General features: G+C 42.3%; 1 long non-coding RNA gene across 5 annotated transcripts in view; it reads left to right on the forward strand.

Moving 5' to 3' along the window:
- The window catches only part of LOC115491080 (uncharacterized), a 94,140-nt gene that overhangs the window by 23,866 nt on the left and 45,107 nt on the right, over positions 1 to 25,167 (forward strand). For 2 of the 5 annotated variants that reach the window (XR_012052813.1, XR_012052816.1), the window contains 3 exons: positions 8,050 to 8,151; positions 8,744 to 8,824; positions 11,430 to 13,129. This is a non-coding gene — a long non-coding RNA (uncharacterized lncRNA). Of the gene's footprint in view, positions 1 to 8,049; positions 8,152 to 8,743; positions 8,825 to 11,429; positions 13,130 to 25,167 lie in introns of those variants that run through there. The other 3 variants (XR_012052815.1, XR_012052812.1, XR_012052814.1) reach the window with 3 other exon arrangements.

Consider the following 25,167-nt stretch of genomic DNA (forward strand, 5'->3'; position numbering starts at 1 on the left):
CCAAGGTCTGCAGTGGCTTTCCCCCTCACACTAATAATGTTCTCATTATCCATTAAGGATGATTCGATTTCAGGTGTCAACTTAGAGATCTGGGTAATAACTTTTTTCAATAGGAACTTCTTCCTAATGGCGTAGTGTTTACCTGTTTTTAACTGCACCTTCTTCTCCTGTAAATATCAATTATCTCTCCTGCTCTATTTTACAGCCTGTCACCTTGCCAAATGTTGAAATAGGAAGGTTTATTGCACAGGATATTCAAAGGAAAAAAAAAAAAAAAGGATATGTCTTTCAGTGTGCCCTCCTGATGTTGGTTGTTCCTTAGATTTGAGAAGCAAAAGTGGAGTTCTGGTAATCCTGTGAGCTCTTCACACTTGCTGCTAGAAATGGCTCTTTTCTGCCTCTCCTCTGTCTCCAGGGCCTGTGCCTTGCATGCTCCCTTTGAACCACAGATATTTGTTTTGTATTGCACCACCTTTGTTTAGGGTTTGACCAAGTGACATTACAGATGGGAGGTGGGAGGAAGAACCTGCAGGAGAACTTCAAGTAATCTTACACCAGCTCGTTGTCAGCTGCACTGCGTTCCTATGCAGCATGCTCATTCCTCTTTTGATGCCTCTTCAGATGTTTTAGGCTTTACATGAAAAAAAAAAGTATTTATACGGACACATTACCTCACCTGAGGTTGTGTCATTGTGCTGTGTTCTTTACATACAGTAAAAATTGCTGCTCCGTTCCTCCTACAAACTTAGCATCTCAATGATCAAGACAGATAAAGCTTTGGAAGTGAAAGACAGGTCCAAGGTCACCTCTGCAGGAAAGCAGCAGAGCACATCTCCCATCCTGTGGGAAGGTGACAGTCTGTCCTCTTTTAAAACAGTTTTGATAAGAGGACATTCCACAAATCTGAGAAGCAGGCACTGCCCATTTCCATACTTGCAGGAAGGGTGTCTTCAAGTGAGGAAGCTTGATTACAAAGTCTGCTGAGTATGCAAGGGAAAGGATGAAATATTGCACTTGCCACAGACCTGATTTTTGTTCTTCTCTTCCATTATCTAAAGGAAATACGGTATGATTTTTGTTCCAGTCATTGCAAACAGTTTTCAAACTGGGGCAAGAGAAGATGTGTGGATGGGACCAGGACATTTTCTTTTGAGTGTGAGTGTGTGCACGTGACTGTGAAAGATCTGATTTTGCAAAATTATCACATGCATAAAATTAAATCTATCAGCAAGCATTCACACATTGCAGTCTGGGGGTTACTGGTCATTTGCCACAGAAAATAAATCTTTCAAGGTCCTGCAGAAACCATCCTCTGGAGTTCCTTTCATCTCATGAGGCATCCCAGAGCAGTTTTTCTAAGCCACGTTACCCTCTCAACTCATGAGGATGGATAAGGCTGAGGAAAGAGCTGCAGCTTGGCAGCTTAGTGAGAAAGAGGAGCCGAGATCCTCCCTACCTCATGGTATAGAGAGCACATCAATGCCAGAAGCTGCACGTGAGAATAAATGGAAGAATAAGAGATCCCTGCATGTTGCCATGGAGCTCTTCTGTCTGGACTTCAGGCATGCTGTAACATACGATCCTTCTCTTTGTCCCTGTTGTAGGCAGCCCTAGTTAGTCTTGACAGCATTACTGTGCTCAGCAATCAGCGTTATCCCCATAAAACAGCTCGGTTAGTTTCAGCAGAGGCATCTCTGGGGCTTGCACGCCCTCACTCTTTGCTTGCACACTGCTTCTCAGACCACCATGCTCTGCTGCTTTCCTCAATCCTCACAAACACTCCTGCACCACCACAGGGCTGAACATACTGAGAAAAGCTTTAAAATAAAAAAAAAAAAAAAAGGAAAAAAAATTATGTAGGAGATAGCTGTATTATTATTTTCTTTTAATAATTTGTTTATTTTATTTGCCAATTCTGCTTTGCCCAGCTTCCCTCTCATGGTGTCTGTAATTTGACTTTATGAACTTTCTTTTTAAATCAAGTGCTTCCGGACATTAGGTGGTGGAATGGAGGAAGAACCACACATGTTTTCAAGGAAAATTAATACTGATAAGGTGCTGGCCACTGTCTGTCTTGTTGTTGTTAGAATGCACATTTTCTCCCTAGAGTGTAGAGCACCTTCTGATGGAGTGCTCCTTATGTTGAAAAATGGCAAGCATTAAGGACTCCATGCCACTTCATTGCTGAAATATTTACTAGAGCAAGCTTGCTTCCTCCATCTGAAAGTGTGGTGTATTTATAGGAGCATCCTGTAATGGAGCATCTTGCACTGAGCAATATTTTTGAAGAATAAGGCAACATTTTGTGTGACGGGCTGGGGTTAGGGCTGTCCCCTGTGTTGTCCCCACTGCTGGCAGGTGCTGGCAGCGCGCAGGGGACTGCAGAGCTGATTGACTGGAGCAGATTCCCTCTGGTATGTGAAGTCTGTGAAGACCCTGCAGGGGATGGGAACTGCTCACAGGGCTGAGGAATTTCACTTCTGAGATCTCTGTGTGAAACTGCCAGGAAGGATCAACTTTGAGCAAAACGAGGGATGTTTAGGTGGGTTTTTTTGTTGTTAAAATGTCAGATCACAGGGCTCCCTGACCATGTAAATAGTGCAGGTCAGATCCTCAGCTGATGTGCAGTGTCAATGTGCTCTCTGTAGCAGCTGGAAATCTTGGGCTGGTGGGCATGGGAAGATTCCTGCCCTGCTCTGTGGCAGTGGGCGCTGGAAACAGCAAGAACAATTGAAGATGGAGGTCACTGAAATGACAAGAGCAACTCTTGTGATCTGGTGTTGTCAGCACAAACACAGCAATTGATTGAAAAGTGTCTGCTAACCAGGCAGCAAAGAGCGCAATTAGAACTGAAATAGCAAGAGGGTCTATTTCAGTTTTTTATGATTCCAGCTTGCACCACCCCACTAATTTTAAGTGCTGATGATTTTTCTGTCTGGGCTGGAGTCAGCTGGGGACCAAGAGCCATCTGGGACTGAACGAAACTCAGGGTTTCTCAGAGCTTCTGCTGTAAAGAGTGTGACATAAACACACCCTAAAACTGAAGCACAGTCCTCTGATCTACCTTGGGGATTAGCAAGGATCACTGCAGGCTGTGGCTGGGGACTGCTTAAGCTTTACTGGAAACTATGAGGTCTGTCCAGGTCCCCTGCATCAGAGGTACATGGTGGAGTTTTCCCAACTGGAAACCTGTGCTGGGGCTCGAGCTGGACAGCATTTTGGGAAGGTATGAGTGATGTGGGATACCTGAGATCCTGTTAAGGCCTATGAGGTATGTGGGGACTCTTGTCAGCTTGCTAATGTTGAAGGTCAGATGCTTGAGCTCTGAGTGGGGTAAAGAAAGACTTTTAGACAGTCAAGGAGGCTTTCTTGTTGTCCTGATCTCCCAAAAATGTCATATTAAAGAAATTATTAGACCTGGTGTCCTGATGGAGGAATAGTGCTTGGGAATAAGTAAGCAAAGTGAGCAGGGTCAGGCTTATGAGTGCACCATCTGGGGACAGTCAGCAGGCAGGGCAAAAGTGACTTATCACCTGAATGGAAGGGAATGGTGTCTACAGAAGAGAGCTCTTTGCAGGCAGCTTTTTTTGGTGTGTGTGCTAAAGTCTGTTGTTTGAGGAAGAGCAAACAGACCCCTGGCACGGGTGAATTCCACATGTGAGGCTCTGTGGCTTGGAGCACCACTGATCACATTGCTCATCCTGTGGATCAAGTCTGAGTCAGCACTTCCCACAAAGTGTTCAGTGAGGAGCACTCTGATCTCTTAATAAATATTAGCAGTACAGTAACAGCAGAGCAGTGCAATGTTCAACAGTCAGTTACTTGAAGGGCTGCTTTATCAAGTAAGAATGTGTTAAAGATTTTCTTGGATTCTTGTGTCATTGCTTAGGCTGGAATGGTTGCTGCAAGAATCACAGTGTTAACTCTGGCTATATCCCAAGCTGAGTAAATGTAATTTTTAACCATCTACACTGAGGGTTGAGTTTTCTGAATGCACGTCTACACGGTGCTAAATGCAACATTAAAAATGGTGTGTGCCCATGGCATTGACAATCTCTGTTGACTTTATGGGGAAACACAGTGCCTCAAATAGAACAGAACTACCTCTCCATGTTCTTTTTTTACTCCCTCATCCCACCCAGACCTGCTCTCTGGTAAAAGGTAAAACTCTGCACCGTTTATTCCTGTTGTGAACAGCTGCTGTACTTTAAGAAAGTAACTGAAATCTTCTACTCACTCAGTTGAATGTGACATTCTTCCAAAAATCAGCCCAGGTTCACTCCAGAGTGGCTGCCTCTCCCAGTTGGGTGAAGGAGTAATTCTGCTCTTTAGTTTGCATGAAGGTGGCAGAAAGCAGACGTGGATTTGAGCACTGCTGTCTCACAGTGAGCAGCATGAGAATCCTTTTTGAGAAGCCTGGTTGCAACTGTGAGGAGCTGCTGGTGGCTCCAGCCACTGCTTGCTGTGAGCAGAGGTGGCTTCTGTACCTCTCCTGTTGCCAAGGGTTCTGGTGCTGACTGCAAGCAGTTATCACTGTTTTCCTGCTGCTGTTGCAGCCGTTTTTGCTTGGCACCAGCAGTCATCTCTACCTAGCTGGCAGGTTTGGAGGGCCCTGGAGGTGTAATGCAGTGCTGTTGCAACAGAATTCTAGATGCCTGATTGAAACTAACCAAGCCAACATAAGAATTAAATTCCTTATACAGAAGTCATTACCACAGGGGAGTGCAGTTGTAGTGAAAGCATTTGAGGCTGCAAGGAAAGATCACATTAAAATGTTCTTCAGTGATGCACAAATAGGTAGTCAGCACCACCTCAGAACACCCAATTCTTGAGTGGGTACTTGAGGAGCTTACTTTTCCTGGCTTATTCTACATCATGGAAAAAAAAAAAAAAGGAGATTGGGTCATTTTATTCTGGAAAGCATTTTTCCTGTCTCTTTGGCTGTCACATGTATTTAACTTTAGTGCCCTCAAGGACAATGTGGTGGATCAGCATGCTAAGGTCTACAGTCTACAGCCTGTAGTTTTTCATTTCACATTGCTTTAAGAATGGTCCTCTTTGTTTCCATTTTGAGCCACAGCTGAATTCTTACATGTTGTCTGATCTTCAGGCTCAAATACCCAAGAGAATAGGCAGCAGTGAATCAACCCTCTGTGTGCTTTCTAGCAGGTAGTCTAGCAAAGAAGGCAGTATGCTTCTTATTTCTTTAAATTGATCAGGGTTTGAAGGAAAATACTTTAATAAAAGTCTCATGAATGATTATTTTCTTCCTGCTGATGATTCTGAATTTCATGCAGAAATATAAGAACCTTTTAAGAGACCCCTGTGGGTTTAAACCCAATTCTTTAGATTTATAATTAAAGCTCATTGTCTTTATGCTATCCTACACCTTATGAGGAGGATCACCTTTCTAATTACACAGTACCAGGAGGTCTGTCACATGCTTTTGCTCAGCATTATGGTTCACAGTTGCTCTATTTTTTTTCTTCTCCTTCTCCTTCTTCCATAGATTCAATATTATGTTTTGGAAATTGAACATAATGATTTTTTTTTTTTCTTGAGGCCAGATGTTTCGCTCTGCTCTGTTAAGTCATATTGACATATTGCCATGAAATAGAAACAACTGCTAGTTTTAACATTGCTCTGTATCTTTATTAAGAGGTATGTCTCATGAATCTTAATTCCCCACATATATGCTATCTTCCTTTCTCCTCCCCTCTCCCCCATTACACTTCTTTCTTTTCCTGCCTAAAGAAGGAGGAATATTAAAATTTCCTTGCTGTTCTGTCTGAGTGGTTAATGAGGTTCTAGATAGCGTAATGAATATGCAGCGCTATTGATTCCGTGCGCGCGCGCGCGTGCGTTTGTGTGTGCGTGTCTTTAATCACAGCTGGAATGCAAAATCAGGCTCCACCTTTCAACTCTATCTCCATCATGCTGAGAGAGTGAGAGAGAGCGAGACTGAGACTGCTAGACAGCTCGAAAGAGATTGCAGCTCAGATGTCCTGGAAAACAGCAAATCCCTCAGACCTGGCAGATTCCGTTACCATGAGAACTGCAGATATTTCCATTGTGATGGCTTGCTCTAGCAGCCATCTGTTACACCCATTTGATTAGGAAGTACAGTTCAGCTTGTATGGGATTTTCACTGCACCTTATCCCATGGCAGCATACAGAAACTCTCTCTCTCTCTCTCTCTCTCTTTTTATATGCTAAACTCAATGTTTTTAAAGTGCTGTAATTTACTGGGGCTGAAGGCATTTAATGAAATGCTGGGAGGAGGTCACTGAGGGACAGTATCTCTGAGAAGAAAGAAGCACATGAGATATGTGAAGGGGATTAGCATCCAGTATATAAATAAGATCAGCCCAGAAATTAGCTGTATTTAGCAATTCCTCATCCTTGCCAGGGAGAGGAGCTTGATATACAGACCTCATGAAGCCATAATAAAATTAGTAATTGCCTCCTGTTAGTTAATCCCACTCCATATATATTTATTGTATGCCTGAAATAAATGCATGCAGCAGATATATTTCAGGTCTTCTGTAAAAAAGGCGAAGGTGATGACTCTCCCCAGATGCCTGAAGTGGTGCAGTGGCTGCACTGTGTAACGATTAGATTAGCTCTAAAAATTTAATGGTGTCATTTGACTTTTCATAGACGCAGAACAACCTTAAACTTTCTTGGAGGTTTTCTGTGATTTACTGATTAAAACAATTGTTTGGAGTAGTTGAGTCCCTCGGTGTAAATTAGTGGTGAAGGAAATGGTAATGGCACATCAAATGGATATAAAAACAAAGGAGTCCCCTTCAATTAAAACTCTCCAGACATTCTTCCTAAGTGGCTGGCATTCCAGATTCAGGGTAATCTTATGTGTGGCATAGTTGCCTCGAGTATCTTAAAATGACTGAAGGTCTTGTAAACTCAGTGAAGCTAATTAAATGCTCACACACTGAAATGAATTTCTGATTGCTGCTAAGGAGGCATTGAGGTCAGCTCCTCTTTTCATTGCCCACACTTTATGGCCAATGCCAGATACTAAATAAATCAGATCCTCAGAATCAGGGGCTCTGTGGTTTTGTTCCTCTTATACATTCTCCCACCCGGCTGAACATAATTCCTTATCCGTCTTCATCTCGGCATGAAAAGTTTTCTCTTCTATTGTTTTTCCTCACATAGCACCAGATTACCATGGAGAAGACTATGATATCATAAGAAATGAATGAGCATGTTTCTCACCATGGGTGAAATATACATTCCAGACCTAATAAAGTCAGGAATCATGCAATGGGCCTGGTAAAATGAGCTGCTTAGTTAGTGTAAATAGAAATGGTTCTTCTTTAGGTCTCTGCTTCAGCAAAGTAAGTTCTTAGGCACATGGAGACACATAAGAACATGTTTAATAGCTTTTTGGAATAGGGATTGTTCTTAAAATGTTTTGCTGCATCTGGGCCCACAAACTCTTTTCTCAAAAAAGACAATTTTTTATAATAATAAAAGATTTTCTTGTTGATCATCTTTGCAGCAAATTAGAGCTTTCACTTCTTGCAGCCTCCCATCTCACATAATCCTGGAGTCTGAGCTAGAGAGAAGAGAGTCCTTTTTTTTTTTTCTTGCTTCAGACAGGGCACTTGTTTTATGAATGTGGTATCTGCCTTTGACAGGCAGCAGATGTATGGGAGCCCTGAAATCTGAAACAATAAATACCATTCAGAGTCTCACCACTGAACCTTCTTATAGTACTGCCTTTGTTAAATGAAACATTTACAGGAATACCATCCCCCCCTTCCCACCCACCTTCAAGGCTAGGATCTGAACCATGTTTTTAAAGTAAAGGTTAAGTACCTGAGGCATGAACAGTTGACATACAAAAGAAACTAAAGTAAATTTATCATTCGTTTGCCAGCTATGAGGTGTGTCGAGGGCTTTTTCTTTCTCTTTGTAATGCATGAGAAAACAAACCTGGGAAGCGTATGCAAGGAATATTTCTTTTCTACACTGGAATGTTAACATTTGCACCTTCTGACTTAATACTGTGTATTTCTTCAGAGTCATCAATCTCTTGAGAGTCATCTTGCCATCTGTACCAGCATTGCTCCAGGCTTCCATATGAAAGTCCAATCTGGCGGTATAAATACTGGATAATGAAGAGTAGGTGTTAAAGTTTCTGACTGGTTGGAAGATGAGTCTGTGTCTATGAAAGATCCGAATTCATGTGTTAAACAAACAAACAGAATCTATGTTAACATGGAAGTTCAACCACAAAGAGCATGATGCATGTTTGTTCTCATACCCTCTCCCTCTCTCTGTGGCTTTTCCTCAATTTTTTCCTTTATCTTTCTCATTTTTATGGAGTTCGCCCATGATCTGTGAGAAAAATATTCTCTGACCACAACATTACACTTTGGAGATTACAAATTGGGGCAGCATGTTGACTTCCTATAATGTAAGGTTCCTTTTTCTCCCTCTCTCCATTTGCTCCAGGAAAGCTATAACTACATAGATTAGCAAAACTTTTGCAAGAATGGATGTAAAACAGATTTATCTCAGTGTCAGCTTTATCTGATCCATTTGGTCTTGCAGAGTTTGGATGGTTTCCTTTGTTACAATAACCAGCTTTCAAACATCTATATCCTTAGGGTATTAAATGTCAGCCTCTAGTGTATCATTCAGGATAAAAGATTGACAATACTGAAGTACTTTTTTTTCCTTCTTCTTTTTTTTTTTTCCTCCCCTTCTCCAGCAATGGCAGAGTCTTTACGCTGCACACCACTGCTGACCCCAGAAGCGACCCACAGGAACTACTGGCAAAAGGAGTGAAAAGGTATTTCAGCTTGTAGGCATTAGAAACTCTCTTCATTAATAGCCTTTTTGCAGACTTTTCAGATAGATTTCCTGTCATTGTGATGAGGATATATTTGTAACGAGTCCCTTAAGTAAATGGCAGTGGATAATTAATTGAACTAACTAGGACTTTCCATACTGTATTTTTTTTCTTTTTTTTTTCTTTTATTTCCTTTTCTTTTTCTTTTCTTTCCCTTTTTTTTTTTTTTTTTTTTTTTGGGGGTGGGAAGGAGGGAAGACTTCCAAATGGTCTCATGTCCTCTGTGCTGGGTGTACAGCTCTTTGCTATCTGTTGGTCAAGTATTTCAGCCCTAATTCAAATAAAACTCTTAGGCATTCTATTGAGGGAGATAGATTTTTTTGTTTTGGCTGGCATCAGACTGATGGCACTTCTCTGGGCAAGGGGGTTACTACCCTGAGCCTCATCACACTGAAAAATTGTTGCTGAACCTGATCTTGCTGGAAGAGGCAGCTCAGAAAACAACATTTGGGTCAGTACTGATATCCACACTTTTGATTATATGACCATAATTCTGGTTATAATTCACCTTGTCACTCCCGTCATGCAGACTCCAGTCTCCCAGATATGTGACACCAGTGGAAATCTACAGTGAAGCTAAATTAGGCTTATTATTGTATTTCATTCTTAGATTGCTTTCTTAGCACTGGCCTTCAGCCTCTTCAATTAAAAGTTTGCAAACATGCATTCCTTAAGTAATTTTTGACCTTCACAGCTGGTTATGAGGCAACTGTAGTTGAAATTTTTGAGCAAAATCTAGTTCTCTCTCTCAAGGGCCTCCACTTTTTCAGTTTTGGAAATGACTTTTAACTTTGGAAATGACTATTAATTTTGCAGCTATTGGGACAACTCTCCAAAGGAAAAAAATTTCTTGATGAACATGCACAATTTTCCTCTGCACGTCAAAGAGTTCAGATTTTCACTCCACTTGTCAGAGACTACTGATAATTACTTTTATTAACCATCTCACAAATAACAAATGTGTGAGGTCAAAGAAGTCTCATTTGAACTTTGTGGTTTCATGTGTGAAAAATAAATGCATTTAAGGGTAACCATGAGTGCTGGGTAAGGAGCCATAATTTTCTCAGTAAAACAGAACCCATTAAGAAGATAAAGATATTGGGGTGCTGCTCAAGTTCTCCTGAGATTGTGTTCTGACAATTGTTTTCAGGTGTGTTTAAAACTACTTGTCTCTGTATGCTGCTTTGAGGAATAAATATGCTTTACTACATCTTTAATTATTTTCTGTTAAAAAGGGTATGCCAAATTGAAGTTCTCGTTTCAGGCAGCTTGTCAGATTTACAGGGTTTTGTTTTTCTTTTTTTTTTTTTTTCCCTCACATTGTTGGACATAAAGCATAAAAAAAGTGAGATAATCCTAATCTCATTTATGCCACTGTAAATCAGGGTGAGTTTTGCTGAAACAGTGGAATTATCCCACTGTTTTAATCAAACTAAGGAAAGCTTGGTATTTGAGTTCTGTGCCAGTGCTTCCTTCTGTTTGGCATTTGTGATCTGCTCTGAACCGAGCTAACAAGACACAAAAAAAAAAACCCAAAAAAACCCCAACAAAAAGAAAATCACTAAAATAATGACATTTTAGATGTCTAAATGGTTGTCTCTGAATTTCAGCTGTGCAAAGTTGTGATCTTCTATCATTATTGCTCTAGTTGAGACCTTTAGACACCAAGTGTCCTAGAGCACACCTCCTCACTTTCCATCCATCCACCCATCCATCCACCCATCCATCCATTCATCCATCCATTCATCCATCCCTGCTGAAGATGTGGTTGCCCTGATATTTTTGGACTCTTTTAGACCTGGAGGTGTAAGCTGGAGCAGCCCAAGAGTCCTGAGTACAAGTCCCTGATTCACCACTGGCTCCTATTTTAAACATTTCCTGCAAGGCAAATGGAAAAAGGCCTTTAATGTGTAATGTTTAAGCCTGTCTCTGCCTTTAAGTCTTGAGATAAGTTATTTATGGGAAGCAGACATCTAGGCTATCTTACCCTTTTCTTCTGTGCATTGAAGGCAGTGAAGGTTGCAATATTAATTGCTGCATCAGCAACTCCAAGATTTAATGTTTTTCCCCATTCTGCAGGCAATGTATCTCTTGCTTGATTTCCCACATAGTCTTCACTTTCACAGCCATCTGAATGATAAGCGACAATAATGTCTCTGGAAGTGATCCATAAATCATATTCAAATCCACACATCCAAATCATCCTATTTTTAATCTCTAAACTACTGTAGTCTCTGCTTGCTAGAGCGTTTCAGTTGGAAGCATTATGCTCCCCACCTACATGTTTCCTTCAGATCTGTGCTAATGCACACCTCCTCCCGCCCCCCCAAACAAAAATAAAACAAATTCTACCTGGATCTTGAGTAATAACACATAGAAAAACTAAGCACAATGAAGGCCTCTCCAAATAAATTGAAGCATTCATATGAACTACAAATAATGCAGTGTTTTATCAGGATCTATAAAGGGAATATGAATGGTCTTGACTTTAGGCCATGGTGTTAGAGTGGAGAGTACTTGAATTGTCTTTGTTCCTTTTCCACAGAGTTTCTGCTCAAAGTCCCATCCAGCCTGGCCTCAAAGACTTCCAGGGATAGGGCATCTACAGCTTCTCTGGGCAACCTGTGCCAGGACCTCACCAGATTTTATTTTGTATCAAAGTATATAAATAGTTCCAGGACACTGTGAACTTTCTCTCCTGGAACACCCATCATTTGTTGTTGTGGTCTTTATGGAGGTATTCCTGGAACAAATGCTTTTGCTTTTTTGTGGCTACAGCTGACACTTCCTTTCCTTCTTTAGCCGCCCTCAGCCAGTTGGCTGGAGACTTCTTGAGATAAAATTAGAAGTGGTGCCAAGCTTCACCCAGCTGATGGCTGGCAACCCTGTACTACCATGGTTATATCCCTTGTGAAGGTTTTTAGGGATCCCTTGAATCCCTTGTGTCATGGTTTGACACGGGAAGAGAATTTTTTTTTTAGAAGGAAGAGGTTCACCAGTCAGGGGTCAGGTTTAGATACTGACACTTGAGGTGACCAATTGAAGGTGGACACGCCTCTGAGAACACAGAGGGGTTAAAAGCGGAATTCCCAGGAGGACTCGTCCTTCTTTGGTTCCGGTCATCGCATGGTACGGACCTCCCCCCCCAGCCCGGGCTGGGTGGGGGAGGGGAGCCATGCGGCCTGCACAGGTAGGCCAGGAGGTAAAGGATCGGAACCGGCTGGGTCAGCTCCTGCAGATGGAAGGGTGGAGAAATCTGGGATGTCTCCGCTCCCCCCAGAGTCTCTCTCTCTCCCAGGAGAGGAAAAGAGACAGAGACTCGGTGGTTTTATCAGCAGTTCGCCGCAGGGAAGGAGAAGAGCGGGGGGGGCCGCAAGGTGCCCAGCCGGGCTGTGGGAGCTGGAGCCTGGGCAGCGAGCCATCCTTGGGAGTTGGGACTTTTAACCCTTCCTGAGAAATGAAAGCTTTATGAAATATTACTCCTCCTGAATTTGAAGAAAAGAGAGACAGCTTGAAACCTCAGATGTTTAGAGAAGAAGGTTGGGGGCAGATGATAGAGTGGCTTTTTGGCTAGACTCTTCTTGTTTACCATAGACTGAACCACTCTTTCTTTCAAGAGGGACTGCATTTTAGGGGGATGCATTGGTTGAGCCAAGAGACCTTCTGCAGCAACTACCAGTTTTGGAGTGGACAGAGAGAGAGCTGAGGAGGGTGTGAGGATGCCCTCCATCTTCAGGAAGAAGAGAAGGCGATCTCTGTCTTTTGGACCCTCGGCCCCAGGGGAAAATGGGGGGGACTCTAGTCCCAAATTGTGATACTGGACTGTTGTTCCTGGTGGTCCTTGGCAAAGCATCCTTAAAGGGGCCCTATAAGCAGTCTCTGTCCATGCACGGTGGTGAGAGCACTGTGACATGGAGAGAAGAGGGTCACACTGGCCGGTGTGTCTGGGCGGTGCCACGTGTGACATTGGAAACACAAAAGGTGGCAGTTGTGTTTCCTGGGGGTCTATGGTGCAAGGGGGACTCCTCTCTTCCCCGATGGACTCAGTATTGATTATATTGAAGGGTGAAAACTTGATTAAGGATCCAAATGGGTCTCGCTGGGGTTTGGTGGAGTTGGGTGGAGGGAGGAGAAATGTTTTGGAAGGTTTTCATTTCGAATTTTGTGTGTTTTTTTCCTTTCCTTTCTTTTCCTTTTATAGTAGTAGTAGTAGTAGTGTAATAAAGCTTTTTCTTTTGTTATTAAGTTTGGCCTGCTTTGCTCTGTTCTTGATCACATTTCACAGCATTTGATTGGTAAGTTGTATTTTCATGGGGCGCTGGCATTGTGCCAGCGTCAAACCATGACACCTTGCTTGTCCAGGTCTGCAGTCCTCAACACAAGAAGGAGATGGAGCAGGTCCTTAGGGGGCCACAGAGATGCTCAGAGAGCTGGAGCTCCTCTGCAGTAAAAACAGGCCGAGAGAGCTGGGGCTGCTCAGCTTGAAGTGAAGGCTCTGGGGAGACCTCACTGTGGCCTTCCAATGCCTGAAGGGGGCTTAGAAAAAGGAGGGAAAGGGAATTTTGTATAAACAGACAGTGACAGACAAGAGGTAACAGTTTTAAGCTCTAAAGGGCTGTTTTAGGGTGGGTGTCAGGAAGAAATTCTTCACTGTGACAGTGGTGAGACCCTGGCAGAGGCTCCCCACAGAGGTTGTGAATGTCCCATCTCTAGAAGAGCTCAAGGTCAGGCTGGACAGGGCTTTGAGTTGCCTGGTCAGATGAGTGGCAGAGAGGTTGGAACAGGGTCACCTTTAAGGTCCCTTCCAAGCCAAGCCATTCCATGATTCCATGATCTGAAAGCTCACGCTTGCGTCTGGGCACTTCCTTGCAACTGGGTACCAAAGGAGACAGGAATACAAACTCTCTTTCAACATCCACGCCCACAGGTGGGTTAAAGCAGGCTGTGCACCCCTTGTGCACCCCGTGGTGTTGCCTCTGCTGGGAGATGGGAAATGGGCAGCCCTGACTCTGCTGCTCCTGCATCTGCCCATCACGTGGCCCCAAGCAGCAGGTGCACATCCCCTCCACTGCCAGGGCACCTCATTAAGCTGACATCCCCCGAGGCACACAGCCTCCATAGTGCTACCAGGCTGGAGAGATGCCTAATAAACTCAGTCCTGACCAGAATGCTAATGGGCTTGTGCCTTCAAAATGTTCTGTGCCCATCGCACATGTTTCTGTCGACGTGATTACTGTGATTACTGGGGAGAGGGGTTTTTTCCTTCCTCCCAGAGAGTATTATTTTAATGTATAAATGGGATTCTCAGAATATCTGACTTGGGGTTTCTGACTCGTTTTCCACTAAGTTGTAATTCTGGGTGTCAATGAAGTATATAATATCTAAAATGATGTTGGAATTATTCTGTATTAGACAGGCTCCTGATCACAATACCTCTTAGCAGCAGTGCTGGACTTCCAAGCAGTCATGTAATGTCAGTTCTGAGCCTCCACCTCCTGAGCCTCCCCATTCATTGTGTGCCTGATATAAATACGCAAACCAAACTGAGAAATTTGATAAAATCTCCGTGCAGGGGTCTTAGCTTTGCAACCATGCTAATGGGGGAATGTGAGTTACTGTCTTGACTTCTGCATTGTCAGGCTCACTGTTAACAGTATTGCAGGATTTATTCTTTTTCTTGTTCGTTGTGTTGAAAGCAAATCAATATGGAAGTTTTTTGATATGATAATCTCTCTTAGTAATATTAGTAGTTGATTACCTTTTGGGGTTAAAAAAAGGGAAATGCTCCTTTATCAAATAGGGCAATGATTACTTGACAATATCTAAATTATTTATTGTGGCTTTTCATATGGTTTCCATCCAGCATTAGCTGAGGTGAAGATTCTCAGTTGAATTCCCATTAGACTTGCACTATCTCTAGCTTCTTTTTTAACCAAATTCAGCTTTTGTGGAATTGCAGTGGGTGAATGACCAAATTTTATTGCAAATAAGGCTTCATTCAGCAGCAAACAAACATGGACTCAAACCAGATGTAATCTACTGGATGTCTACACGTTCAGAAATAGGTATCTGAGTGAGAATAAGAAGTTTTGGTAGACTATAGGAGAAATCAAAATTGTGCTCAAAGTCCAGGATGGACTCTCAGATGTCTCTGGGATGCAGCTTTCTACAGAACATCTCAGTGTTGGTAAGAGCACATATGTTATTTTTCTCTGCAGGCACAAAGGGAAGTGTTTCAGTATTTCTCAGCTGATGTGGATGCAGACAAAAGCTCTGTTTCGGCTGTGTCCTTTTGAGTCAGGATTGGCAGCTCCCCTTTCCATCAGACAGCACTGTAGAGACAGGTAAGGATCCCCATGGAGGCAACAGGGATCCTAAACAGAGCTTCCATCCTGCAACAGAACCTGCTGTAATTTCCTTCCACAGTGCTTATGGGTGGCAATATTTTCCTGCACCCTTGTTCCTTTAGGACAAATAAAAGCAACACTAACTATTGCAGTGGGTAAAGAAAAAGCATTCACCTCTAAATTATATATTTTTTCAAGTTTAAAAGTATGTAATTTCACAGGGAATTCTCTGGGACTCGTCCTGCTGTGAAGCCATTGCTCAATTTCTCCCAGCAGTGGTTCAGGTGCTTACAGTTCTCAAAGTGCTGAGCAGCCCCTGCGGAAGGCAGGGCTGGTGTTGAGCTGACAGCTGAGCCAGGATTTTGGCACGGGGCTTGGAGCACTGGGACAGGGAGGGGTTTTGCTCCAGGGATCCCAGTGCTTCCACAGCTCCTCTGTGTGGGGCTCCTGCTTAATCACAGATCACTGTGCAGGGGATGCATCCGATCGACTTGGCCAGCATCAAGCAGTTAATTCAAAAGAGACAGCAGTGCATCCTTCTGGCCACCTTTCCTGCTCTGATTAATAAAAAAAAAAGGTAAAAAGCAAGGTTTGAACCCAACTTCTACTCTAAGGATGAGGTAAGAAGGCAGGGAAGAAAGTGAAAAGATTATTTGTTTTAGAGATGAGGATCTGTTTAACAGCTACAGAAGAATCTGCTTTCATGAGCAACAAAGAGTGAAGAAAGACTGGAAAGATGGTCAGGATAACTTATAAGAATATACAGTGAAAATAAATGCAATCTAATAAATTCCAAAGCTGAATGGTGTTTAAAAAGCAAACACCAGTTATTGTGGAAGATTTATAAGCAGAACACACTTCAAGTCTAAAGAAGAATAGTCGAAGGAGAAAGATATTGTTGAGTCAAACTGGGAGGCTCCTGTTAGTTGTCCTAGAAAAAGTAATGGAGGGAGAAAGAAAGGAAGAAATTGGTTAAACAAGTAATGTGGTTCTAGTGTATTTTTTTTTCCCAGAAAAGTTTTTTAGGACATTGAAAGAAGGGGGAACTGCCAAGAAACAGGCAAGCTGGTGGAAGGACTATGCAAACAACATCATAAAACAGACTGCATCCAGAAGACAGCTCCATGTATTAATCACAGGTGCGCAGCCGAGCTAATGCAAAAATGTGAGTGGGAATGAACAGTGTAAAAGAGTATTTTTCTGTACTCCCCATCTCCAAACCAGCGCTGAGTTATGCAGCACTGACTTTGTCAGTTTTCCTTGTACTCCAGCTTGAGTTGCTACCTCCACCCCCAAGGAAGGCTCAGCCACCTCGTTATTAATTACATTAGTCTGAGTGCTCTGAGATATCCAGGCAGGTCTGGGCTTCAGCAGGTTGAAATCAAAGAGCTCTCCTTATTTTAGAGCGATGCCAGCTGCTCTTCCCTGACCACCAGCCCAGATGGAGATCATCCAGCTCATCCAGAAGGAAGCATTCCCAAGCACGGTGCTGCCCATTTGTGGTGATGGACACCAGGCTGCTGAGAGTGGTTACATGAGCAGTGGGCTCCTGGGACTGGGATAAAGTATCCCAGGAAAATCTAATCTTTAAGAATAGAATAAAGTTTGAAAGTCAGCCTTTGATTAGAGCTGGCTGGTAGCGCTCCATGAAGGTTTTTTTTTCTCTTGGGGACAAAATATGTCAGTGTGTGAGAATGTGTGTGTGCTTGGAGGTGTGCACTCCAGTATATTTTCTTTTTTTCTCTTTCTATTAGAGTAAATCTTATTTTCTCTCTCTTTCTTATGTTCTTTTTTTTTTCTTTTGTCCCCTCAATAAATTACTTTGTTCCCTCCCATAACCTAAATATATCTATAAGATGAGGAGGAGCAAGGGAATTATTTAAACCTATTTTAAGTTTCTCCATGAAAAATGACATTTTTTGCTCACTATCTCTGATATACATCTACAGACACAGTCAAGTTTTCTAGCCACCTATGAATACTTTGGCATTGTCATGTCCCTACTCCCCTTGCCCTTTCCTTTCCTCTGACTTTCAGCTGTGTTTAGTAAGTTGGCTTCCCTTGCTCATACATCATACCTTCCAACCCCCTTATCTTTATCACTGTTCATTGTAGTCACTCTATTTTATTGACTTCCTTTTTATATTGAGTTGCCCAAAACTGATCACAGTTTTCCAAGAGGGGCCTCACCAGGGCTATGTATGGAGGAATTATTACCTCTGTAGTCTTGCAAGTAATTCTGCTCCGCATCCCAGTATGGCATTTGCCTCTTTGTGCTACAGTCTCTCACTGTGAGCTCATATTTAATCTGTCATCCACTATCACTCCCTAAATAAGTCCTGCAGCACTTCCCCTTTAGTAATAAAAACACAGAAAAATGTTTGAAGAAAAAAGTAAGTTATCCCCTTGAGTGGCTCTTTGAGCAAACCAGGGTTTTCATACAGCTGGAGAGACATTGAAACACAGCCTCACACTCTGCTTCCACATACCTGGATTCCACTGCTCTAATGCCAAGAGTGAAAGCAAAGATGGCATTTCCTATTTTTACATGTTTTCTTAATATTTGCTGGTTGCAGCCCAGAGCATTGATAGAGTGAAGGAACACGGTATCAACTTTTAGAGTTCATATCTACTAGATTTCAGAAATCCTGCTTTAAGCAGTTTGTAAGGATGTGCTATGAATGTTGCTTCAGCTACTTGATATTTTATGGAAATCAAGTGAATACTGCTACATATGTGAAAAACTAGGGCATGACTTGAGTTGTAAATTTGACTCCTCTAGGTCTGGAGAGCTCTCTACTTTCCAGACTGGATACCTTTCAAGCACAGGTTAGAGTGAGCATTTTCTCAGAACTCTTGGTCTGTCTTTCTTTTCTACTGCTGAATTTATTTAGAAGAACTTTGTTGATATTCAAAGTTCAAAAGCCTGCACAGTGTTTAATTTTCTCCTTGTTTTTGGCCAGTGAGTTGTCCTTCCAGAATAAAAATCCTTTCCTTTTTAGTCCATCTGATAATTCAACATAATTAATCACTGTGAAAAACAACAGTGAGGATTTCTAAACATTATGTGTGGAAGTTTGGTGAGAACATATTTACCTTTTGAAGGCTACAGGAACTACAGTGTATCAAATCACAGGGTATTGCATTTATGGGTACTCTGTTATTTTAGTGTTCAACCATTAAGCTTTTCTTTATTCATTTTGACTGTCAAACCCCAGCAATACAGATTTTACCTTCTTACCATGTTCATAAGGCGTCCCTACCAGTCTCTCTTTTGGTATCCCTGAAGAAAACTAAGCACCACAATCTACAGAGGAGCAGCTATTGGAATTGCCTGAAGAGTGCAAGAACTGAATGATGCAGGGAGAAAAACTCCATAAATATTGCACAGCACCAGCATTTTTGAAGTGCTCCCTCATTCCTGATTGCAGCATAAGAGCACACATTCATAAGGCACATCACCCTGAAATTGATGGGAACCTTTTTGTGGACTACACAATTTGTGTACTAAGCCTCCAGGTTCTTAAAGTGAACCCTTGCTGCTACAAAGAGCTCTTAAAATTACATTTAAATTGGAAATAGAAATCTCCTCAGCTCTGACATTGGAGCAGAGTTATTATTTCCCATGCCTGTCTTCTCTCACTCAGGAAGCCACTGCAACATGAAACCCTCTTCTGATTGTTCCTTCTCCAAATGCCTCTCTCAACTGCCTGAACTGCACTATTTCCTTGTGAAAGGAGGAAAAATACGGGAATTTAGGCAAGCAGAACAGTCCTTGCATTCAGAGTGAAAATGCAAGGTCAAGAAGGGTCTAATTTTCCCAGCCACTGAAACGTGTTTACCTTCTTCCTTCGCCTTGGCACAGGAACAGGTGAAGTGCAACTCCCCATTCAGTAAACTATTGCAGAATAACCAGGGGCTAAAGGGAGTCCTCATGTGTGCTTTAGGGTTCATGAGAAGACACATTCCCAGCAGTTTAGTCTTGCAGAACCAGTAAGAAGTGGGAACACACCATTATACACATGTGTACAGCTCTGGACATGCAGTTTATTTGAAATCCAGAAACTCAAGAACATAAATCTGCTCATCCTAGGGGGCTGACACAAAAGAGGGAACATGACTCTTGAATTCAAGTATAGCAGGGTGAGTGGGATAGTTGAGGGCGGCAATGTTGAAATAAAGAACTGAAATAAGAAAGGAAGAAATTGTTACATGCTCACTGTAGAGGTTTTCCTTTCCTCTGGAAAATAGGTGAAGGTGCTTGATGGAAATTCTGGAGCAGTCTGCTGACCAGAAGTGTGCAAGAGAAAGGTCTGGTTGAGTTGAGTTCATTTTCAAGAGAGATTAGGTGGTGTTATTGCATGAAGGCACTCACAAGTGCTCCAGATGTGTCCCTCAGGGCATGCCCAGTGGTTTAGCTGCTCACCTTGAGGATGGAGATTTTCCAGTCTGCACTGAGAAGGGGACTCAGTAAATGAGAATCAGGGTGCGTGGGTGAATTGCCACAGTTGTCCATCTGCCTCAATTCACTGGCTCTGAATACAAGGCTGTATAAAAGAATGAACAATTTATCTCCTAAGTTTTCAGTAAGATTTCTCCAGAAAGGCAACATGATTAAGGTTTCAGACTGACTCACAGTGCTATTGCTGAAACAAGAACCTTGTTTGGGTTCAGCTTTAAAAGGGAAAGGACTACTGGCATTAAGTCAGAAATATAAAATCTTGAGAGATGCTCTATAAAGGCAACAAGCCTGGACAAGATGGTTGCTTGGCTTTCTTTCAGGTTCTCGAGTTCAAGTTAGCAGTTTCCTTACATGAATCAAAATGTCAGAATGGTCCCTAACTTCAAGTCTTAAAAGGAAAGGGATGTTGTGAAGAACTCACACTTTTGTCAAGCAGGTAACAGGAATCAGTTTTGTGCTTTCTTTCTTGATGGTGTTGGTTGTCACCTACAAAAGAAAGAAGAAAAAAATCCAGCAGTCACATTTTAGTTACAGAAAAACATAAGCAAGGAAGAGATGACTGACTGTGTTGAATGTTTCACAGTCAACGTCATAGACAGTTCTCCCCTTCTTCTGATTTGCAGGTCTTTCCACTTTGTCTGAACTTTGTTGTGTGGGTTTTTGTACTGAAAATTATCTTCCTCAGCCAAATTCATCTCAGGTGTTTGAAATCTTTTCTTGGTCACATCCAGAGCAGTGCAGGTGATTTGGAGCAAGAAGCGGTTGCTTTGATTTTTTCCTTCATCAGATGACACACCAGGACTCAAAAACAAAGCAGCTGTGTTGGCTGGTGCTACACTGCAGGCATCCAGCAATGTCTGCCAAAGGCTGCATTCCCTTGCAGAGGTCTGTGGCTCACCAGGACTGACCAGGGTCCTGTCCTGAGAAGATATGTGCCTGTGCACTTGAAACAGAGCTACTGTCAGGAACTGGACAATGTGAAAAGCTTTGTTCAGGCTCTGGTCACTTTTCTCACCACCATTCCTTTCCTAGTTTGGAGACAGTTTGGAGCATTTCCTTCTTTTGTTTATTTCACTTGGGAACAAATGGTTCATTTCCCTGTGTCCCAGCTGCTCTGAAAGGTTTTCTAGTTTCTCCAGAATGTATTATGCAATACTGCAGAGCAACTTCTTTTTTCTTTTCAACTCCATGCCTTTACCATGTATTGTAATCTGTCTGCTCTGATTAGGTTCATTCTATAGAATCACTGCCAAAATCTGTTTTATGCAGCAATGTTTAGTCTTCAGCCTGGAAGCTATGTACAGTCCTTTTAAGATGTTCATACATCAATATCAGTCCTGACTAATCCCAAGAAGCTTTGGATGGCAGGAAGAAGAAAAGCTTCAAGCTAGCTCTGCAAGTTGCAGGACAAACACTGTGATCTTTGCTCTGGCCAAAATTCTACAACCATCAACAGAAGTTGGGTTTTAGAACAGGGCTGCAAATCTGGTATCTGATACAATTGTGGAGGCCACTGCCTCAGCAAGGACTGAGCTCTTCTTCTATTAAAGAACTTCACTGCTAATTTTGGAAGGGATTCATGGGACCCCACATTTGCACTGAATTTGTTAATGAGGCTAAAATAGATTTAACCATTTTAATGCTTCTTTGTAAGAAGACCAAAACATTCCAATGTTTTCTTGTGCTTTCCTTAAATATAGGTCGATTCCAGATCAATGTGACTGGTGGCCTCAGTGACAATTAGTAACCCATTATCCTGCTTAATTATCCTGTGGAATCCAGGCAGTCTGGAGTAGTTCCATGCAAACATGCAGTTCCAGAGATCCCTGAGCAGCCCTGGGAAAAAAAAATAAATAAGAACACTGAGACCTTTACAAAACTGAGGGTTTTTTTTTTTACATCCTTATCAAGGCTTGGTTAAAATTTCAGCATGGTGGAGAAATGGCAAAGATTTTAAACATGAGAAGTGGTCATGGTTTCGTGGGTGGACGCAGCTGTGGGGGCTCAGCTGGCGGTGATGCCTTGTGATAAGAAAGGATGGGTAATCCTGCAGCCAAGGGCAGAGGGAATTAAGAAGCCACCGTTAACATGGGATCTGTGCTGGCTGAGGAGGCCACTTAGCAAATTCCTTACTTGAGCATTCAAGGGCACTCTCTCGCAACTTGATCCTCACTTTTCCAAGTGCAGGGAGGAGAAGAATGTTTCACTGTCCAGAAAGCACCCGGGCCTTAAGATAAATGAGGATTGAAACAAACGTTTCCATTCATATCAGGGGCCCCTCCTCGCTAGCGTCCTCACTGATCTGTAAAAACCTTCTTTGTAAGTAGTTTCTAAAGCATAATCTGTGCTTTTAATACCATTTGATTGAATAATTCCAATGCTAGGTTTGTTTTTTAAAGGTTTTGAGAAGCGTTACAAGTAGCAAAAGTTTTTAATAGAAACCTGAAGCCACTGACTGAGGAAAATTTCCTCACAACTCTTCCTGTTGTGGAGAAAACTGGAGAAAAATCAAGTCCAAAACACTGAGGGTCATGTGAATAGCTACAGAGTGGAATTCAGGGACTTCGTTTCAGTAATTGCAGTGAAATTGTTCCCAGCAGAGGCAAGGAGCAGAGGAGAAATTTTAAAGGTCCAAGCAAGAAATAACAGACCTCTACCTGCCTTCCTAAATGCACTGAAGTAGTCCTGAGCACAGACTGAGCTCAAAGAGCAGAGTTTTCTTTTCAGAGCAGATTTCTCTTTTCCTTTCATCACCCAAAAGCCCACACCAGATACTGAGTGAGCTTTACAAGGAACTGAATTTGTTTTGTCTAAAGCCCAGGAGAAAACCAACATCCCTGAAATGGTAAAAATAGAAAAAAGTTAAAGTGTGTGAAATGTATGTGTATAAGGATGGTTTTTCTTTTATTTTTTGTCCTTTTTTTTTTTTTATAGAGAGGCAAAATCAGCTTAGTGAAAAGTCACATTCACTGTTTGGTGAAGTTGCAGACCAAGGTTATGTTGCGGGTGCAAAGAATTTGGAAAACAACGTGTAGTCTTGAAAAATGAACCATTCCTTCACATATATAACTTAGTATATCATCCTTGATCATAATTATAGACAGATTTGGATTGAATCTATTATTGAATGCATTGTCCTTAGAGATAATCAGGGACATGACCACTAGTGACACTGTGATGGAAAGGACTAAACAGTGCAGTTCATCATCTCAGCCCTTGAAATGGCTGAGATATGCAAAAGTGCAGATTTTATCCAAGAAGTATAAATAGTACAAAGAGAGGAAGAAAAAAAAAAATAAAAGGCAAGCAGAGGAATCAGGTGGCTTCACGGACTGCTGTGTTTGAGGAGCAATTTGACAGAGACAGAGCAAGATGATGATAACTTGAAAAAGTATAATTTGTTGTGATTACCTCTTTTTTTCCCCTTCCTCTCAAAGCAGTACAGTTTGAAGTTTGCACCCATTGCAATTTATACCTGGGTAAAAAGATGGCTTGGGTAAAAGACAGTTTACTTGGGAGCATACTTGGGTAAAAGATAGTTTAGCAAAGTAAAGTGTAATTTAATCCCTTCACTTACCTGGGCCTGCACAAAGTATTTTGGATGCCTTGAAACCTCAGTTAATGAAGCCCCTTGCAAGAGTCCATTAAATGCCTTGTGGGTGGGATTCGTTTCTTGAAGGACACCAAATAGCAGGGAGGGATGATTTCCGGGTGCAGTGTGATTCAGATAATGCCATTCTTCCTCATCCTGAGGCAAATGCCTCAGTGCACCTCTCTTCTGCACTTTCATTAGTCAGCCCTTTGCCCTCTGTAATTTCTGCACACACAAAACCCCATGTATTCTACAAGTAATGAGAACACCCGATTGTGCTGCCTTCGGCTACCAATGATTTCACTTTTCAGGCTTGTCTTTCCAAAGGTAATGGCACTGATGCAATTGTCACTGTATATGAAGATGCATCTCTGATAGAAGCCAGAGAAAATAGGGAGTTTATAACACTGGGATCCTGGGCAGCCTAACTATCAGCTGGGGATATGGCAATTGCCTGTTACTCTGCATTACACTATGAAAGGGACAGAAAAAGATCCTCAAAGGACAATGGGTGATTAAAATGAGCATTTTGTTTCCTCTTTAAATTTAATTCTCTTCCTCTCAATTTGTGAGGGCAGCATGCACTATCTGGCTCCAACAGAGTTATACACTGGAGATGCCATGCCATATTTTTAAACCTTTGGACCATATTATATTGTTTAAAATGTTTCAGGAGCCATAATATGTGGTTTAAAAGGCTGCTGATCTGTAGAGTTACCTTTCCTGTTTGTCATTCCAGGCTCCTTCCCTTTTACTTGCTCTCCATGCTTTGCTTGTTCTGCTTCTGTAGTACCTCTTCCACTAGTATGATTAGTTTTGGCACCAGCAGCCATCCAATTGCACGATAGACTTTTAAAATAAATACCTGAAGTGCCCTGTTTCCTCCTTCCCTTCATGCCTACACAAAGCAGTGAGCCTTCCATGCCTAGAAGGCTTCTTTGTACCATCTCTGTGAACAGACTCCCTGCAGGAAAAAGAAAAAAAAAAAAAAGTGGGGAAATTTCAGACCCTGTGTCTTGACACTCTGAGGCAACTTGTGTTTTGCTTGAACACTGGGTCTCTCCTTGGGAGCTCACTGTGAATGTCCTCAGTGAAGCTCTGTAATGCAGATGTGGGCTGCTGAAGCATCTCCAAAGGGCTGGCTCAGAGCTGGAGCAATGCCTTCATCTAATTTAGAGCCGCCTGGAGGCTGTGGAACAGCTCTCTCTCTGTGCCTTTATCCTTCCCACGTATTTGTCTTGCACTCCAAGGCTCAGCTCCACAGAGGTATTTGAGCTGCTCGTTCCTTGGTATCAGTGGGAGCCTTGACAGGAAATAGATAGCAAACATCTGTACAAGATCCAGGCCTGAGATTTTGGACTGTCTCGTTTACCATGTGTTGATGATGACAGGATTGAAAAGACACTACTGTGAAGAAATGTTTTGGTGGCCTGAAATTGCTAAGTTTTTGCTCTGCTCTGCAGGCTTAGAAACAGTACAGATGATCCTGCTATACAGGGGTGATTTACAATGGTCATCCCATTGTAAATCTCTGCTGAGATGTGCTGCTTGGCTGGACTGCCGTGGAGAAAGTGACTTTCCAAGTCTGGCAGTTGCACATTGAGCTCCCCTGGGGCTGGGGTTCTAAATCCTTCCCCCTTGCCTGCAAGAATTTTCTAAGGGTCTTCATTATTAGCAGCACACGGTCATCTTCCTGATAGTGAGCCACTGATTTTGGGTAAAGTGTTTGTTATTGTGTGCATGATCGCATAATTTCTTTCTTTTTCACTTGTTGTCCATCTCTTCTATTCTTCTCCATTGGTTCAGTTTCCTTTTTTCCCTTTGTTCCTTCATTACTGAGGAAAAGAAAGCAATGGACCTTTTCCCTCACTTGCTTATGAAT

The sequence above is a fragment of the Taeniopygia guttata genome, chromosome Z, assembly GCF_048771995.1.
Source record: "Taeniopygia guttata chromosome Z, bTaeGut7.mat, whole genome shotgun sequence".
NCBI lineage: Eukaryota > Metazoa > Chordata > Aves > Passeriformes > Estrildidae > Taeniopygia > Taeniopygia guttata.